The sequence below is a fragment of the Amblyomma maculatum genome, chromosome 2 (assembly GCF_055883805.1).
Source record: "Amblyomma maculatum isolate TAMU_Amacu chromosome 2, ASM5588380v1, whole genome shotgun sequence".
In the NCBI taxonomy this organism is placed as follows: domain Eukaryota; kingdom Metazoa; phylum Arthropoda; class Arachnida; order Ixodida; family Ixodidae; genus Amblyomma; species Amblyomma maculatum.
Window position 1 is genome coordinate 224,683,487 of NC_139345.1, and position 16,558 is coordinate 224,700,044.

Here is a 16,558-nt window from a genome sequence, read left to right on the forward strand (position 1 = left end):
GTCGGGTTCACAACATTTTATTTAACTTCGTCCGGCCCCAGCCGTGACAACACTCAAGAAAAACACACACCGCATTCCACTGCACCGCTGATATGTTTGACGCCAGTCTCCCACGCCTGGTTACTCGTCTGGAGCACACTCGCACCACACCGCGGCAGGAACGCGCAACTGCCCCACCGCTAAACTCCGAACACAACACTCCTCCACCCTTAGTTCGGACTCAACAGTCGGCCAGAGCCAGCACAAAGTCCCGCAGATGGGACGGAGCCTTCCGAGCTCGAAGTGAGCGACGTAGGGTTGGTGGCTCAGCAGGGTCACTTTTCTCCCCTGAAGACAGTGGTAGAGGCATAGCCATTGGTACTGTTTGTGGTGTGACAGTATCGTCAGAGGAAGGTTCAGCTGTTGGCTGCTCCTCCACTGCTTGGTCTTCAGGTGGCTCGCTGCTCACTACTTCGGGTGGTGTTCCCTGCATAGGACAAGCTTCTACCGGTGGCCCCCCTTGTGAGGGGCAGACTTCTGGCTGCTGTTCTGTGGGTACTGGTCCTTCACCTATGCAAGGGGTAGCGGCCCGTCGACGGAGCTGGTCCACATGCCGGCGCAACACTCCGCCATCTGGCAGCGTAACTTCGTAGGAGATTGGGCCTGTGGCTCGGGCTACCACAGCAGAGACCCATGGAGGCCCCTGGCCATAGTTGCGTGCAAACACCGGGTCTTCAGGTTGGAATGAACGTGGCATCGGCAGCGTTCCTGTATGCTGGGAAGACCTGTCTGGGGCCCTGTCCGGATGCAACCGGTCCAGCATGGTTAACAGCCGGCGGCCCATCAAAAGTTCGGCTGGTGATCGCCCTGTGCCTGTGTGCGGGGTTACATGTTGCTGTAACATGAAATCTGCTAGCCGCCGTGACCAATTCCCCTGAATAATGCGGGACAGTGCTTCTTTAGTGGTTCGCACCATCCTTTCAGCTTGACCATTTGTGGACGGGTGAAAGGGTGCAGAAGTCACCTGACGAATTAGGTTGGCATCGAGAAACCCCCGAAACTCGGCAGACGTAAACTGAGGCCCGTTGTCAGACACGATAGTGGCTGGAAGGCCATGTGTTGCAAACAGCTTCCGCAGAGCGTTGATCACAGTGAGTGATGTCATCGATGAAACTGGAGTGACCTCCAGCCACTTTGAATACGAGTCCACCACGATCAAGAACGTCTGTCCTTGGAACGGCCCTGCAAAGTCAATGTGTAGGCGGGACCATGGTGTCCGCGTCGTCTCCCATGGATGGACTGGTGCTCTGGGCATCTCTGGCCGTGTCTCCTGACATGGAGAGCATCGTCGCACCCATTCCTCAATAGCCGCATCGATTCCCGGCCACCATACATAACTGCGGGCAAGTGCCTTCATCCGAACAATTCCTGGGTGCCCGGCATGCAAGGCTTCAAGAATCCTGGAATGTAACTTCTGCGGAATAACTACACGGTCACCCCACAGTAAACAGCCCTTGTGGGCCGATAGTTCATTTTGCCTGACCACGAATGGTGTGAACTCAGAACTAATGCTGTGCTTTGGTGGCCACCCCTTCCATGCCCAGTTGAGTACACGGGATATTATACGGTCCTTGGCAGAATACGTGGCAATGTGAGCCGCATGGAGTGGGGGTTCTGGAAGAGCGTCCAAGAGCATAATGATCTCAGCTGGGGACGGATCCTCGGGTTGCTGGTTTGTCAGGGGAATTCTGCTGAGGCCGTCCGCGTGGCCCAGCTGTTTTCCAGGCTGGTGAAGGAGAGAGTATTGGTACCCATTCAGAAAAATGGACCAGCGCAGCATCCGAGGGGACAACATCTGCGGCGTCTGGCGGTCTGGTGCAAACAATCCCAGAAGTGGCTTGTGGTCCGTGTGGATCTGAAACGGCCGGCCATATACATAGTCGTGGAACTTTTTTACGCCTGCAACTACTGCAAGTGCCTCTTTATCAATCTGAGCATAATTCCGCTCAGTAGTAGACAGCGTCCTTGAGTAGAATGCAATTGGTGCTTCTCTGCCATCTGGCATTTTGTGACTTAGCACAGCCCCTATTCCATATGGTGAGGCATCACAAGCCAGAATGAGTGGTTTGTTCTCATCAAAATGCACCAAGACCTGGTTGGATGACAGGAGGTGCTTCACATTATCAAACGCTCTCTGCTGTGTGTGACCCCAGACCCAGGGCGCATTTTTGTTCAAGAGCCGATGCAGTGGTTCTGCGACAGTTGCCTTATGGGGCAGAAATGCATGATAAAAGTTGAGGAGCCCCAGGAATGCCTGTAGCTCTGTCTTGCCTGCCGGACGTGGTGCCTTCACAATCGCTTGAGTCTTCTCCGGCGTTGGATGAATTCCCTCGGCGTCGACTCTAAACCCCAAAAAATCTACTTCAGCCACCCCAAGCTGGCATTTCTCTTTCTTGACCTTAAGCCCCACATCTTGGAACCTTCTGAGAACTTCACGAAGACGACTGAGCAGCTCTTCTTCCGAGGTTCCAGCAACAATGACATCATCAAAGTAAGCAACAACCCCAGGCACTCCCCGTAGAAGGTTTTCCATGAGACTCTGGAAAATGCCGGGTGCGGTGCTGACCCCAAATTGAAGTCTGTGGACACGGAAAGCTCCCCGGTGAGTTACGATAGTCTGCACTTCCGCCGCTTCCTTGGTCACTGGCAGTTGCTGGTAAGCCTGAGCCAAATCGAGTTTAGCAAACACAGTTGCACCGGAGAGGGACGACAGCACATGGCTCACCACTGGTACTGGATATGCATGTTGCTGCAATGCTTTGTTTATTGTGCACTTGTAGTCTGCACAGATACGGATGTCCCCATTAGCCTTCAAAGGAGTGACGATAGGTGTTTCCCATCTTGCATGATCAACTGGCTCCAGGACCCCTTGCTGAATGAGCTTGTCCAGCTCTGCATCGATTTTTGGACGAAGTGCAAAAGGTACTCTGCGTGCCCTCAGTCGGATTGGCTCAACCTTGGCATTGAGTGCAAACTGCACAGGTGGCCCTTTGTAACACCCCAGTGCTCCATCAAACACTGAACTGAACTCCTGGAATATGTCAGCACTCAAGTGGAATGGCTGGTTGATATGCTGCACTCCTGTAATGTTGATACCCAATGCTGGGAACCAGTCCAGTCCAAGCAGACTTGGACGCTCACCCTTGACAATGATAAGACGTAACAGGCCATCGAAATCCTTAAACTTCACTCTGAACGTGCCATACCCATGCACGGCTATGCGATTGGCCTGGTAATCCTTCATCATGATATCCAGTGGTTTCAGCAATGGCAAACGGCCGCTCGGGAAAATCCGCCTGGCTGTGGCTTCAGATACGAGTGAAAAAGTTGACCCCGAATCCACCTCCATTCGGCATGGATTACCTTCAATTTCGACCACCACATGTACCTTCTTCAGGGCGGGTGCAGGCACATCGTGTATAGCGGTCGCAGTTTGGTCGTCGCAGTAGGAAATATTCGCGCGAGGCGTCCTGCTGTCAGTCTCGGAGTTCTGGCGGTAGTTCCTTGGCTTCCGCGAACGGCAGACCCTCAATATGTGACCAATTTTTCCGCAGCCCCTACACTGGGCGTTCCTGAAACGGCACAGACGACGTTCGTGGGGGCCGCCGCAACCAGCACAGGTGACGCCCCCTGTTCCTTCTGGGTCCGTCCGCTGGGCAGGAATGTTCCGTAGACGCAAGACATCTTCGGTGGCGTCTTGCTCATTATCGACGTCCGAGCTCGTTCCCTGATGTACTGGCTCGATGCGCGGCGTGGTTAGACCTGGACGGACGCCGCGGTTAGCTTCCCGGTCGATGGCCTCGGCAGCGGTTGCCTCCTCCACAGCACTAGCGAGGGTCACTTCTTTCTTGGCCAAAAGTTGTCGCTTTACCTTGTCGTTCCGCAACCCGAAAACAAAACGGTCTCGAAGCGCGATGTCCAGGGTGGTGAAATTACAATGCTGCGCCGTGGTTCGAAGGGCAGCAAGGTAGGCGGCCACCGGCTCTCCCTGTGCCTGGTCGCGTCGGTGGAACTCGTATCGCCTTGCGAGCTCCGGCGGCCTCGGGGCCAGGTGCTCCCTGAGCACGGCGAGTATTGTTTCGAACGGGGTATCTCCGAGCTGGGCCGGCGCGACGAGCGCTTTCACCAACTGAAAAGTGGCGGAGCCGCAACGACTAAGGAACGTGGACCGCTTTTTTCCGCCGTCTGTTATACCTTGCGCATCCAGGAAGAACTCGAAACGCTGTGCATAATCTTCCCAGTCCTCGGGGCGGGACAAGTCGAAAACTTCAATGTAGCCCTCGCTGGCGGTGGCGGCCATGCTGCACAGGTGGGCGTCCGCGATGTCAACTTCCCTTAGCCGCAGCAGAAACGACGTCGACCCAGAATCCCATCCTCGTCGCCAATGTTACGTCGGGTTCACAACATTTTATTTAACTTCCACCGCACCGCATTCCACTGCACCGCTGATATGTTTGACGCCAGTCTCCCACGCCTGGTTACTCGTCTGGAGCACACTCGCACCACACCGCGGCAGGAACGCGCAACTGCCCCACCGCTAAACTCCGAACACAACAATTTCTCTGACCCAATCTGCACGCTTCCTATCTCTTAATGTTACCCCTACCATTTTTCGTTCCATAGCCCTCTGGGTTGTCCTCAACTTAAGTAGAACTCTCTTGGTTAGCCTCCACGTTTCAGCCCCATAGGGGAGTACAGGCAAGACGCAACTGTTGTATACTTTCCTCTTGAGCGATACCGGTAAGCTGCTAGTCAATCTGCGAGTGCTTGCCAAATGCGCTCCATCCCAATCTTATTCTTCTTGTTATTTCCTTTTCATGGTCTGGATCTGCGGTTACTACCTGTCCTAAGTAGACATATTCGCCTACTACTTCCAGTATTTCGCTACCTAATGTAAACTGCTGTAAACTGCTGCGGCTACGTGTTCGGTAGCAAACCGCCATGGTTTGGCACAAGCCGTATGCAAATGCATATTTTGATAACAGACTGTACAATTAATCTTAATAACGTGCTACTCTTTGAAGCCACCGGACGCCTTCTAGCTTCGTACAAACTGCCCCTCCCACATTCGACTCAGTACAAAAACACACTTCGTTCCGAGGAACGCAGCCAACGAGAACGCCTCTTGCTAAGCCAAGGTGCACAGAGGTGGCTCCGAGGGAAACCATGACTTTCACCGACGATCCGCTGATCACGAAGCTCTACGTTCGGCATCTGGCCGAATGCCCACGACCAAAGAGCCCATCATTGTCCCGCATTCGCCCCGAAAGGACAAAAACTTGCACAGAGCCACGCGTGAAAGCATTGCAGCTCCGGGGCTTACCTAGCTTGCAGAAAAATCACTCAGCGCGAAACAGCGTAACTGGCGAGACGACTGTCGAGCATACAGCAGCCAAGCAGCAGCAACGCACGACTATGCACGACGAACGATGAACCATCCGTTCGATTCACCACTTCATGTGGTGCTGCAGCCTGCACTTCGCCATTCGTTTCGGCGATGCAACATGGCGCCCTCTGCACGACGCCGTTCGTTTCAAAAAGTGCAGATAGAGTATAGTGCCTAATACTGGCTAGTGTGACGAGCGCCCGCGCTTCCCTATGGGCGAGGATGGCGCTGTTTGCAATGAAAGCCAATCGTTAGCGGCAGAGAGCGCTGCTTGTCAAGAGGGTGCCACCTGAGCAGACGACGCAGTTTTCTCTCTTCAGAATACGGCAATCTGTTGGTGTTGTGCGTGCGTGTTAAACCTGCTTCTGCGCCTCTTTTGCTTTCACGAAGGTGCAGTAGTTTATTTACGGAGTAGGTGTTTGCTCATGCGAGTCGTTCCGCACTTCTACCTGCTCGGCGACGATTGCATCGGTTTTTTTTTTTCCTCGTTTTGTGCGCGCGTTCTGTGCTCGCCTGTATCCCTTCTTTTTTTTACTGTGTCGCCAGTGGTGGAGCGCGGTTCCCGATTGTTGTTTCCCCAGTGCCTCTAACTAAACTGCAGAGAAAAATGCCAAAGAGAAAGCGGTGGTGCACAGAGAAGACTTTCTTTTTTGGCAAACGGGGCTACCGCTAGAACAAGGAGCGTACGTATTACTGCGCCATCTGATGCTACGTAAGTACGCATTCTGTACAATGGGAACGAAGCATCGATAGAAATGACGGAAGGTAAACGGCAACTGCTTTTGTTGGCGAGAAACATTTTTAGAGCATGCACTTATATTCACAAGGATGCAAACCTGGGCGAGTCGGTAACGGTGCTCCATGGCAGTGTGTAGCGCAGAGTGTACACAGGCGCTACAGACAGCACCTGTGTTGTGTACCTTTTCTGTGTCCCTCGATTGTCATTTTGCGCTACACATATGTCATATGGATGCAGTTATATATTAGGCGCATGTTTCACCGTAAGCGCGGCATTACCAACGAGCTTCATCGGGATTAACCGGCCGCGTCTCGTGCATATTGCGTATCTGAGAAAAAAAAAAAAAAAAAAAAAACTTCGTCAGCTTCTTCATTCAAAAGATGGTGACTTCGGCAAAACCTTGTGCAATCGCAGGCCGCGATGTACCTTAATTAGCCGCTGTAAGTAAAGGTTCCTCGTTTGTGTTCTGCTGTTTTTTTTTTTTTTTTTTTTATTCAAATACCTCACGGGTTCCGATTGGAGTAATATGTGAGGGGGGTTACTTAACTGGGGTGCGAAACAGAAGCATGTAGAAGATGGTTATTTTAACATCGTTATTTTCGAACCGTTAACATTATACCCTCCACACCTTGTGCCCAAGACGGCACCAAAAAGGAAGGAAAGAAACATATGCGAGCAGCAACCACCTCGTAAACGCCATAAGCGGGACGCAGGGACTGGACCCGGCGATTCGGGCTCGGAAATCAACGAGGGCTCCTGTTTTCTCGAAGCTGGCTTTCAAGACTGCAACGACTCCTCCGGCTCCAGTGAAGCGGGCATTGTGGGTGAACAGAGTGGCAGCCAGGCTACACTGCAGACACCTAACCACCACGGAGGCCGTCATTCGTTTGAGGACATTCTCATTCCGGTTACATGGATGCGGATACCTTCCGTGGATAACAGCCTAGCTTATGCTTAAGACCCAATAACTTTGAAAAGATGAAGGTTGACCTTGCATTCCAACTTTTTGGAGAAGAGGTTATTAAAGGACTTTTTTTGCAATGGCGGCATGTGGAGAATATATATACACTCGGGTGCAACCAACAGAAGACTTCGTCACGCTAATCAATCGCCTGATACGAGTAATGACCTCCAGGATAACCAAGCGTGCACTTAAGCCGGGTAGCCCAGACATGAGTTTCTTGGAAGACATTTTAGGATATCTGGACAAGTGGGAAGAACATGCCAGCATTGCCTTCCACTCGCATTGTCACCTTTGATTAAACATGCTGCCTTCGTTCTATTAATCCGAATCTGTGTTTCGTGACTTGTATTCTTTGAGTTTGAATTCCTCCAAACGCGAAAGCTCTCATGTGCGTTTACCGGGTTAGCGTGTGGCTCACGTACCGATTGAGCTTTCAAGTTCGAGCAATCTGCACAAAGCAATTCGATATTAACATTAGCATGTTAAAACGTTATATCAATCCTAAGCTCCTGAAAGAGCTCTAAAACAAAGTATTAAACGTGAGCCAAAGCAACGCGCAGCTCCCTTTCCAACTCTCAGCAGCGCGGCGCAATGTGCGCGAGAAACCGGCTCGCACCCTCTCGCACCACAGCGCCGCTATGCGGCCGCCGGCGGCTTTCATTGCTCTCCGAGCCATCCCAGCCGGCGCGCTCGACACACTAGCCAGTATATTCTAGGCACTATATATTCTAGGCACTATAGGGTGCGTTCCAATTCTTAGACGTCTAGCAAGACTGCTTCGTAGACGTCTACGTAGACGTCTACAGGTTCGCGTATTGGAACGCGTCTACCTGTTTACGCCTAGCGTCACCTCGCGGCATAAAGGTTGAACTAAACCGTTTTAAGAACTATTATAACGTTGTTTTCTTTAAAGATTTACGACAATACAGGTGAAAATCACGTTTTTAACGGTTCGCAGATTTTTTGCAGCAACAATATTACATGTGTAATCGCCACAACGTAGATAGACTATTAATAGGTTAACTTGTTGCAGACCGACTTATCACGCAATGAGTCCTATCACGAATTGACGGAAGAGAACGTTAGTCTGTTTTTCCTTTTTTATTACTGATGCTGAAGTGTACATGCTTCTCAGATGTCTCATTCACACAGCTGTAAGAATGAAAACATGCAAAATACTGTTAACTTGAAGAGATTAAGGACGAAAGGTGATAACCGGCTACAGCAAACGAAAAACTGTGCCGTTACACCACTAGACGAGGAAACCAAAGACAACTCGTTTTAATAATGTACAGCCACAAAAAAATCTATGCGCAACAAGTCGGCATCGTCAGGCGAGTTCGTTCTTCCGAGATTAACGTCTGAAAATCCGCGGAAGAGTTTGCCACGGCTACTACAGCAAGATAGAAACATACACGTGCGCCGTACAGCAGCCGTCCTGACTCCCGGCGAGGTGCCCAGAAAGCGACGAGTTCGTCGATAACATCACGACTGACGAAACTCGTCAAGTTAAAAAAGAAGACCAACAGCATCCAACGCACGCTTTCCTCTTAAGCGCGGTAAAACAATCTGCAGTGCTATGAATCTTACGACCATAAAGACAGCTAAATTAGCCTCTAGCTAGCGCATACATTGACGTAACAACTCACGTTTGAAAGATCGTTCATATGCATATACGCCGGCGTTCGCAAAGAGCACGACCACCGTGCAACTACTGCAACAACCGCACGCACGACTCGCTCAGCGCGAAACGCGCTCTGTCCGCCATATTTAGACAGCAAAGTAGTCTGCATCGATGTTGACTTCGGCGAAGCCGTCTTCGCGAGACTGCTTCGCGAGAATTGGAACGCGTCCCAAGATGGCGGCTGCTCGCGTAGCCGTCTAAGTAGACGTCTACGAGGGGGTATTGGAACGCACCCATAGATAGAGTCCCTAAGGACCGTAGTGCAGACGTTGTGCAGGTCGAGTTCAGCTCCATTCAGTCAGTTCAGGCCCATTCGTTCCGGCTGCACCTCCTGGCCTCCTGGCTTGCACAAGCTGCACTAGTTCTGAAAAGTGCTGCAGCGGTACCAGGCGGTCACATGAGCGTGCAGTGCCAGTTCCGACACTGGCGTGCGGCGGCATGCTGCCAAAACGAGTACGCAGGTGTAAAACGTGGGACAAGCGTCATGTTTGTAAACAAAGCTGGCGCTGCGATCGACAGCGACGTGGGCTGTAGGCAAGAACGTGGGTATAGTGCCTAGAATATACTGGCTAGTGTGCCGAGGGCGCGCGCTGGCGTGTCCGCCGCGGTGATGCCTTCCCGCCGCCACCGCGGGGCGGCGCTACCAATAGCTAAGGTGCTATCGCTCCGCGTTCGCGGCCTCGGCAGCATAGGCGGCATGTAGGTCCGCGGATAGCGTGCTGCGCTTTTCACTGCGAAACCTGTCTCTTGACGGTTTAAGCGCACTTTGTGTCTAAAAACAGTCATGGTGGAAGACATTCATACCGTCTTAGTACTGTGCGGAGAAAATCATACGCTCAAATAGCGCTCGAGGAAGCGTTTAACAAATACTGTCTGGTCCATGTCTGCTATATATCTGTTTTATTTATTCAGCTGAACCGGATAAGGTCTTAAGCAGAACACATATTGACTTCCTGATATCCAGCGAGAGAAGAAATTTGAGAAAACCACCTAAAGTTGACACGTTGGTTGCAATAGTTTGTTAATCTTTGATTAAACGATCGAGTCCGGGCCGGATTCAATATATTGCTATGAAATATTCCGATGACGATTTTATTTTATCTAGAGCCATTCGATTGCGATCCACGCATCGTGATTGCGGATGTAAGGTCGGTAAGGTATCGTATGCCTCTTCCTTCTGAGTGAGCGCTCAGTCAGCCCAGGTGGTTGTCCCGAATTATGGGAACTATATTCTCAATCGCGATCTAACCCGGAACGAATCGACGACGACTGTTATTGTCCGTGTGACACAGGTATCAGAAAATACCCTTAATATATGACACTGTTCATTAATCCAACTTTGAATTTTATTTACTCTTCGGTCTTTTCTTATGGTCCATATCCCAAGCATCCTTGGCCGACCATTTACGTGTGGCCGACGTTCGGAAAATGGTCGGGAGCCTACTTAGTCGGCTAGTAAACCACGGCAAGCGGTCGGCCCGGAGGTAGCCGCCAGCCATTTCGGCAAGTAGTTCGCAGCGGCCTTTGGCCCGACTTTTTGGGCGGACTAAATGCCGGGCACGGCGCCAAGTTAATGGCAAGAGTGCGGCAATGCGTTGGCCCGACTGTTGAGGCGGTACATTGAAAAAAAGTTATGAAGAGCACGACTGCTACTTTTTTTTTAAATTTGCCTGTTACTTGGCTTTGGTTTTTCGCGATGTTATGTAATTTGCGCTTAGTATGGAACAAAATGATACATGCTATTCAGTGTAAATGTTTTGTCACATTAATTAATGTTATTGTTTGTTTAACTTGTCGCTCACATTTTTAGTGAACCTTATAGCTGTTAGTAAAATTATTTACCGAGTTCTGATAAACAGCAAGCCACAAGGTGACCGCGATTTCATGTGTGGATCATGTCGTTATACTGTTTGCTTATTACGAAGCGCAGCTGTAGGTGCTGTAACATCAGTTATATTTTGGCGCACAAGCTCCCGTACACCCCATTTAGCCCGTATCACTCACTGAAATGCGTCCGCTATATGGCAGGGCACTTGAGTAGACGCAACTTCTCATTGTAAGGGAGGAGAAGGCTATTGTGTAAAATAAAAGAAGCGGACAGAAGAGAAAAAGCACACGGGGGCAGAAATTATGCGTAGGGCACTGGCAAGCCTTGGCCGCGGCGAACGCTCCGGCAGGCAAGCAAAGAGACAAATTCTAAAAACACTACTTCGCAGCAGGAGAAGAGAAATGCGTACACGGAGGGAGACTCGGACGAAACAAAACCGACCTCACGCTTGGACGTTTCGAAGGAAGGGCGGAAAAGAGAGGGGAAATGGTGGGAAGGGCGGGGCAACTGTGTCACCCCCGCAGCTCGAAAGTTGGTGGCGAGCGTTCCTGACTGGGCGAGAGAAGAGATGTGTACACGCCGACTTTGAAGAGAGCATGCAGTTTTGTGGTATTTGTATACTATTTTTGAAGGAGCTCTTTTCGAACAAAGTTGTCTTACGATCAAATACATGAAGAAAAAAAAAACGAAGGAAAATGATTATTGTCCAGGTTATTAATCGCATACTTTTTTTCTCAAAACAGTCTGGTAAAGCTAAGAGCCGCGAGAAAACGGGCCAGCGTCCTTGTCATTTGGTTTTGTTTCTTTGCGTGTGGCCCATTCATCCTCTTTTACGACCTGCCGGGGTGGGACGGGCGGCTCTTTTCATTTTTTTTTTTCGGAAGTCGGAGGGGCGCATTTTCGCAGGGAACGGTCCGATTCTACACCGGAAACTACCCCCCTCTCCTCCCCCGCTTCTTGTCAACAGTTCTTGGAAGACTCGGCAGCTTGTGCTCGTGGGTGCGTGCGTGCTTTCAAGTTCATTGCAGAAGTGTAGAGCGCGACCAAGAGACGATCTCGAGCGCGCGAGGACGCTGTACGTGCGAACGAAATGTTGGAAATATAAGCGCGTTTTCCAAAGTTGCGCGTTATTAGTTAAAATTACAAGACAGTCAACTTTGTTACCTTCAATAACTAGGCGCTGGACAACCAGACCTCTTTTTCATTCGCATTTATATACTGTCAGGACAAGTGACTGTAGTAGTTTTCAATCGCTGTATCCTTTCAGTAACTCCGCCAAGCCATCCTGAAGCTCCTCCGGCGCGTTTGGACACAAAAAATCGAAGATGCTCCGCTTTTTCTGTTTTTTTTTGTTCCTTTTTTCTTTTTGCTCAAAGAATGGGAGTGTGGTTTCATAGGAACGAAACAGTTGATTTTTATTTGTTTTATTAGTATTTCGCTTTTGTTTTACAGATTGTTTTGAATTATGGCTTCTATATTTTCTTGCTTGTTACTGTCCACTCCTGGTCCGCGAGAGACATATTTTCTCAACGCATCCTGCATATCAATATGAGTTTGAGACTTCTATGTTAGACAGAGTGATTGAAAATTAAGAATATTTATTGAGAGCTACACGAGGTACGCGCAATGAAAGAAGCTAATTGAAAAGAATTCTTTCCTGAAGCAGCTGCCGCAATTTCGGGTTTTTGTTGTGGCTTGCAGACTAATAATATGGAGAACTTTTAGTTTTAAGGCGTGGACATGTATCGGAAGTGATTAAAGCGAATTATATGTCGTACGTACTAAGCCGAGAGATCGCTTGTAGAATAGCCCTGCATATGGAAGGAATGCTGCATAGGTCCAGAAATTTAAGACTTCTGCTTGAAAAGTCCTGGGATAAGAGAGTAGAAACGATCAGGACGTCATAGGCGTGAACTTCAACCATTTACATAGCAGGGAACCAAAGAAATCTTATTGATAAACATGGAAATAGCAAAGCACACTGGGACAATAAATAATGTTTCAGTAAAACAGCAAACAGTACCGAAAATATAAGGTAGCGGCAAGAAATATATAATGCAGTGAGTTTCTGGTCACACGTTGTATATCAATAATGCGCAGCTGCAACAGGACTCCCTCGGGAGCTCTGACCCCCTAACAAATTTCCAGACAGTCGATTGCTCGATCCTTTGTGCTCACACATATACGCGTGAGCCGCAGGCTTGTGTCTTTCAAGACAAGCACCCAGTTCAAATCACTTCGATGTACAAGTGACCTTCCTGAGGTGGATGTGCCGCGTCAACAACCTCCGGATAAAGCTTTGCTCTCCAAGAACTAACAGCTGGCTATATCTAGGTGAGACGCACTAGCATGGGGAACAGCAGACAACGGGGTCACCGAAAGGATACGATCGACCGCGTTGCTATTCTGCCAAATGATCAATCCCACGGACTTCACTACACGTTATTCGAACGCTTCGCGCGGCTTTCCACTGTGCGACGAAAAAGCTCACGGCGCTAGGCAGCGGAATGTCCAAGCTGCGACGCAGTCCTTAAGGACACGTGTATGAGACTCGACCTGACCAAAGTTGATACTGTGCGGATCAATATGCCAGCTGTAAAGCCTGTCTTAATTTGGTGGGGATCGAATACGGCACACTCAGTGCGCCACCGAAAGTCTCTTAGAGCATGCGGGAGATAGGGTGCAACAGGCGTCTCCCACTTCGCATACGTTTGGCACATATGTATAGGGGCGCAGAATAGCAGAGCGCTTCGCAGAGATTAGATACTGCTATGGCTATCCATGCTCCGTCTACAAACATCTCCTCTAATTATGCGAACACGTGCGCCTGCTTCCCCTGACCATGCACTACAAGCATCTGCCTTCTACTTCCAAGCCAGTATAAAAGTTAAGGCCGCCCAACTTAACCTATGTGATCCACTAACTCGGATACCCAATAGCGCACAACAAAGGGCATAATGAAGACAAGGCGGAACCAGATAGACGCCACCACCTAGCTATAGTGAAAATATAATCAAAGTAGATTGACTTTGCAAGAGGAATCCACAAGAAAACACGTGCTAAGCCATGCAGGGTCGTATCATTGGGAGGCTGGATCAATAAACAATCAAGGAACACAGATGTGGGAAAGTTGGCACCTGTGTGCACTAGGCTTTATCAGAAGTTTCGCGCATACGTTAATTAGCTATAACTTTAGGATGAACAAGATGTCCGAGTTAATAGTCTATCCCGACATCGGCACGAAGCCGTTTGTGACGCATGCACGTACGCACGCACGCACTTACGCACGTCTGCAGTCGCACAGAGTAAATTGTTCCACGACCTTACACAGTAGTACGATGGAATAGTTAATAATATTTGAAAGAAGGAAATAAAAATTAGGGGGACGCTCAAGCTTCCCCTTAACATTCGACGGGATACAACGCCTTCTCATTCTTCTCTCTATCTCTCTATTTCGGTGGACAACCGCAGTTAATTGTAAATTGGTTATAGGAAAGTAAAGGCGCAGCATCTGTCACAGATCCCGATGGGAACCTGGACCGCATCTCCATATTTACTACCACATTCCGAATATTTCAGACAAAACTCGACAATAATCAAGCGAAAACCGGGTTAGCGAGGTGGCTTTTGGACCAAATGAGCTGTAACGCTTCGCATATATACATATATGCTGCACTCTCGATAGACGAAACTCTGGTATATTGCCGACATGAGGATAAATGGAACAGCTTGGGACAAATATTTGCCCGCCTCAGTTAAAACACGGGGATTAGGAAAGCTTTATTCCTTATATATCAATATGCCGAGGCCGACTGTCTTTATCCAGAACACAAATGTGGTCCTGATAGTTTTCAAATAAAAATGAAAGGCACGCAAAGAGCCGATCGCCCGGACGATTCGCCTGTCGAACGTATACTTCCTGCGAACACAAGCATTGTGCAAGAAGTAACCTTTGGTTCTTTTGAGAAAATTCAAAGGGATTGCGTTTTGAGAATCCCGCGCAACATAAAGAGGATCGATCGGCTCCTGCACCAGTGGCGGTCTACATTGTGTTAAATTCTTCAACGTCAGCCTCACACGCAGAAATATGGTATGAAATGCCAGAATATATATAAAGTTCCTCGAATCCCCTTTTCTCCAGCCGCGTATTCACTGCTGCTATATTATATCACTAAATAACATTGTGCATATCAAAGTAAAGTCTCCTGCAATACAGCAGGTTTCCCCTCTACGTTCCATGGAAAATTCGTATCATTGAAACAGCTATTTTTATGCAACATTGAGTTATACCGCGTGCATGATATATATTGACACTATATCATTTGAGCCTGCTGATAGAATTATACATTGCGCAACAGAAGGTGAAATTAACTGTTATTTATACATATTTTGAAATAAAGCTTTAACCGCGCGCTAATTGAGCCACGGCGGGTATGGTACACTCTGTAGTTGATCGCGAGTGATCATGAACTTATGCTTGAATTTGTGAACTGGTAGGCGCTGATTGTCTGTTTGAAGCATACTTAGTATTAAGTGCCTAAGATTTGCGCGGTAACTGCTATGAACCTACGAATGTAATTGTCCATTTTTTTTTATGGTTAAATGGTAACCTCTGAATTTAAACAACCTCATCATAAAGTTAACCTATAACGTAACCCTAAGCAAACCCACGGTAAACCGAAGAGATCACGTGCCTTTATGGTTTATATGTTAACCGTCAATTACTTTTGCCAGTGACCTCGAAACCTATCAATCCTAAACGCCCTTAAATTCGTTTCGCAGCCTCCGTGAGTTTACATTTCGTACGGGGTCAAGAAAAGAGGCGGTGAGCTTTTATGAGCCTTCATCCGGATCCGGTGCACTTTGCCCTGCGACCTTCTACTGATTTTCATGCATCCCTAAAACAAATGGACAAAATATATTTTTGTCAGAAACTTGCAGCAGTTACTATGTGGTTCAATCGGTATTTACCAGCTTGAGCTCGAGGTCACGGGCTTTAGTCGAGCTGCAGAAGCCGCATTATGATGGAAACCAAACGCGAAAACGGAAATGTGGTTTGCGATTAATATGACAGCTCGAGGGACTCTAAATAACCCACGTACTGCTTTGGGAAGTATAAATCCGCATGGACTATGTAATCTCTGCAAAAGCACTCATAATATACAGTGTTCTGCAACTTAACCGTCTTGGAAAAGTTTCCAAGACGGTTCCGATAAAGTTGCTGAACACTATATACGTAGCCAGGTCTTGCTATTTTGGCTAAATGAAGCTGCAGGTGTTCTACTGCCCCACACTTGGTTTATGTGGAAGATATTCGGTTAAAAGAACATTACATACATTCACTCCAAGCCATATTTTTTTCATGCAAAGAACTACAGCCGCTGGTATCAAGACGGGGGCTCTACAGAAGCTGTAGAAAAAGGAAAAGAAAAGAAACTACCTCGACGCTTCTTGAACGACGAGGGAGGGGGGGGGGGGGGGCGTGAAAAAGAAAGAAAACTGCTTCTCGCTGCGCGGGACCCGCTGCCCCCCATCGGTCCATCTCTTCTCCCCGCGGCAAAGCGGAAAGAACCACGGGGAGGCGAAAGGCATCGAGGCACCCACCCGCGGGGGGCGACAGGAATGCCGAAGCAGAGAGAAATAGCGGAAAAAAAAAGAATTGCATGCACCGCACACAGGAGATTCTCCCTGCTTTTGCAGCTTCTCTCCCCCCCCCCCCCCCCCCCCTCCTCCCTTCTTGAGGTCACCTGGCCAAAAGGCGGGAAAACACATCCCGCGCGAGCTAAGATGCGCGGCGCCACTCAGTCGACGGCCAGCCTCCGTGAGTCCGTGTGGGCGCGCGCGATGCCTACTGCCTAATTTTATCGTCCGCTTTTATTTCGCGCAAATTCAATCTGTCTCAACCTCCTGCAGCAGTC

At 49.1% G+C, this 16,558-nt stretch overlaps 1 protein-coding gene across 5 annotated transcripts in view; it reads right to left on the minus strand.

Moving 5' to 3' along the window:
- Positions 1–5,582, minus strand: part of LOC146201395 (FUN14 domain-containing protein 1-like) — a 68,126-nt gene extending 62,544 nt beyond the window's left edge. The window contains exon 1 of one of the 5 annotated variants that reach the window (XM_084595814.1): positions 5,363–5,581. The gene's annotated coding sequence lies outside the window, so the exon portion shown is untranslated. Of the gene's footprint in view, positions 1–5,362 lie in introns of all 5 variants that reach the window. The other 4 variants (XM_084595816.1, XM_084595815.1, XM_084595817.1 and 1 more) reach the window with 4 other exon arrangements.
- Positions 5,583–16,558: the final 10,976 nt, after the last annotated feature.